A 3583-nucleotide genomic window follows, 5' to 3' on the forward strand; every position below is an offset into this window, starting at 1 on the left:
TGATGAGTTTGTTCAGTTTGCCGATAGCATGGGTATCAAATTGTTGAATTCTTCTCCGTACTATGCACAAGCCAATGGACAAGCCGAGGCGTCTAACAAGAGTTTAATCAAGTTGGTTAATTAAGAGAAAGATTTCTGATTATCCTCGGCAATGGCATACTAGGTTGGCCGAAGCATTGTGGTCTTATCGGATGGCTTGTCATGGATCGATTCAAGTTTCTCCTTATAAGCTTGTTTATGGACACGAGGCAGTTTTACCATGGGAAATTAGAATCAGCTTGAGAAGGACTGATTTGCAGAATGAGCTGACAGCCGATGAGTATTATAATCTCATGGCCAATGAAAAGGAAGACTTGGTTCAATCAAGATTGCGAGCTCTTGCAAAAGTTACCAGGGATAAAGAAAGGGTTGCTCGGCATTATAACAAGAAGGTGGTGCCTAGGTCTTTTTCTGAGGGAGAGCTCGTTTGGAAGTTAATTTTGCTGATAGAAACTCGAGATAACAAATTTGGCAAGTGGTCACCAAATTGGGAAGGACCGTTTCAAATCCATATGGTTATGTTCAAAGGAGCTTGCAAGGGCTTGATGGAGAAGTTTATGGACGAGCACTCAATGGGAAATACTTGAAGAAATATTATCCAAGCGTATGGATCAATTCATGATCGGCCGTGTTTGCCGATACATGCAAAGCCGATGTAATTGACATCGCTTTTAGATGGCCGATGCAAGTTGTATTGCCCTTAGTTTTTTTTTATCATAATCGGTTACGTTCTGCCGATGTGCGATGGCCGATATTTAATATATCGCCGTTAGTCCAAATTGTAATTTTATCAATGCCTTCATCATTGTAAAATTAGGGGGCACATATATACAAAATTAAGAATTTTTGAGCAAATTGAGAAGTTATATTAATCGGCACAAGGGATCAGCAAGATAATCAAAGTTTCTTAGCCGATTACACAAAAGCAATCAGAAGAAGTATAAAAGTTTCTTAGCCGATTACAAAAAATTTTCTAAGCCCTATTACAAGGATAGTCATTCGGACAAGTAGCGTTGGATAGCTGATACAGCCCGCTGTCTAATTTGGTCTACTTCCTCGATGGCTTGGATGTCTTGGGCGTCGGTTCCAGGAATGATCTTGAGAGATTTTGTCAAATCAGCCACGTTCTTGATAGCCGATTTTAACCTCGACTTCTGCTCTTCGACAGCCTTTGGGAGATCGGCTAACTTCTTTTGTTCCAGAGCTAGTTTGGCATTGCATTCCTTCAGCTGAGCTATAAGATCTATCTTTCGAGCCTCAAGCCGATCTATACTGGTTTGAATCGGCCCAACCGAAAGCTGATTTAACTTAGCTTTTTCTTCATGAACGATGTGCCGATTGGCTTGAATAGTGGCTTCAATATCCCTTCGCTCTCGTCGATCGGCTATCCTCTGCTTGGCTTTTTCCAGCTTGAACTGATGTTGCTCAAGGTATACAGCTGGAGAGATGGTGTTTGCCAGATCATTCGGGATGAGTGCTTGAATCTCGGCAAATCTTGCTCGGATTGTACCACAGTCAACCACCAGGTTATCCAATGATGCATCTAGCCGTTGAGATATGTCTTCAAGGATTTTCTTCACATCATCAGTCAAAGGGGGTACAACTTTACTGGTGATGTCTTCTTCTTTCTCCTCATCAAAATAATCCTTGAGTTCAAAGGAGAACAGATCGGCTAAGACCTGCAAGGGAGAAAATTAAAGATGATTAAGTATCAAAACATGTTATATAGCTGATTTGAGGTCCTGAAGATAAAACTTACTGGGATAGCAGGAGCAGCTGGTTGTTCTTCTTTTACATGGTGGCTTCCTGCAGCCGATGCAGTATGTTCGCTTGAGCAGGCTACACAAGAGGTGAAGGTGGAGGAAGGAGCTAAAAAAGATAAGTGTTAGTTGTTGTCGGTAAGGAGCAAGTTTAACAATGCAAGGAAAATTCAAGTTACCGATCGGGCAGGAGAAGGGACTAGAGATGGTATTGGTGCCGATTTCTTTCTGCCTACAAGTTTCTTTTTCTACAAGAACAAGTCTTGTTAAGGAAAATCGGCCAATAGAATTTAAAGTGTTGAGATCGAAAGGTGTTTACCCTAGCTTGCCGAGCTGGAGCAATTGGTGTTGAGGGAGTCTTTTGAGAAATTGGGGCATCGACTGGTGGTGTTCGTTCCCTCGCTTCACTAAGTTCGGCTGCAGCTTCGTCGACATCTTCTTCCATCTCCGCTTCATCCAGGAATTCTTTTACATCCGGATCAATAGCAGGTAGATCATCGGCTGGTTTAGACTTTTGCTTTTTGGCTTTCTTCTTTGTAGCCGATGGTTCGACAGCAGATGCTTTGGTTTTCCTCTTCTTTCCGGCATCGGCTGGTTCTCTTATTTGCCCTTGGAGCAAACTTGAGGTCTTGGGGGAATGGTAGCCGATTATCAGAGGAGCCAATCCACCACCATTAGGAAGGAGGCCTGCTGGATATTCTATGTCCCTGCCACTGTAACTCTTGTGAGGAGGAGATGATTCTGTTGTCTGCAAATTAGAAAAAGAGATTGGTTAAGATGAAAATCGGATGATAAAGTTGAATAGGAACTACTAAAATAAAAGACTTACTTGAGGAATTAAGTCCGGGAAGAGGCTCGTCATGTATACAGAAGCCGATTGATGAAAGAGGTGCTGTTTTCATTCACCCCACCATAGATCAAAGGCCCTGCTTCTGAACTGGGCTAGCTTTATATTATCAATGGTGCCGAGAGGAGGTCCCTGGATGTTTAGCAACCGATCCATCATCAAGGTTGATGAGATATCCCCTCTGCATTGGATTTTATCGGCAAAATACAAGCTGATTGGGAGTTGGCCCATTCCAAATTGCCTAGCAGAATTCGTTGGGTGGTAGAATTCATAAGAGGCTTGGATATTCCTGCCCTGATGGATGCCAACTGGAAGGATACATGGGCTGATAGCAGCAGCGAAGACTTCTCTGGATCTATCAAATTTTTCAGAATTGATATCTTCAAGTCGGAAGTCCGATGGTAGCTCAAAGTCCATTGAGTCTTCATAGAAGAACCAAGCTCGAGCATTTCTTGGAAAACCATCATAAAAACTGAAGAACCAATCCTTCAGTAATTCAGCCGATAGCTTTGCTCCAGCATCGGCTGGTGTGAACGCATATTCCCCGTATGACATGCATCGACGGTGCATGCGCTCCTCTCCATCATCATCATCATCATCTATAATCGGCTCCAACCTTGGAAACTCAGCTTCTGTCACAGATGGCCGATTAACAGCTTTCATGGCTACTAAATTTAGCCAAGTTTGTAGCAGCCACCATGGTCCACCTGCACTGACAACTGAGCCGACAGCTATCTTAGCCTATGCATTGTTCAACATTTGATATAGATATCCGAGGAGGATTTTGCCTAAAGGAAATTGTCTCTTTGACTCTAGGGCTTCGGCTATATGCTGCCAGTTGGAAGTAGGACCACAGCTGGATCCACAGAAGAGATACTTTTCAAGCCACATGAGGAGAAAGGCTACATGTTCCTAAGGGGTGACAGATCCTGTGCCC

The sequence above is a fragment of the Oryza glaberrima genome, chromosome 7, assembly GCF_000147395.1.
Source record: "Oryza glaberrima chromosome 7, OglaRS2, whole genome shotgun sequence".
In the NCBI taxonomy this organism is placed as follows: Eukaryota; Viridiplantae; Streptophyta; class Magnoliopsida; order Poales; family Poaceae; genus Oryza; species Oryza glaberrima.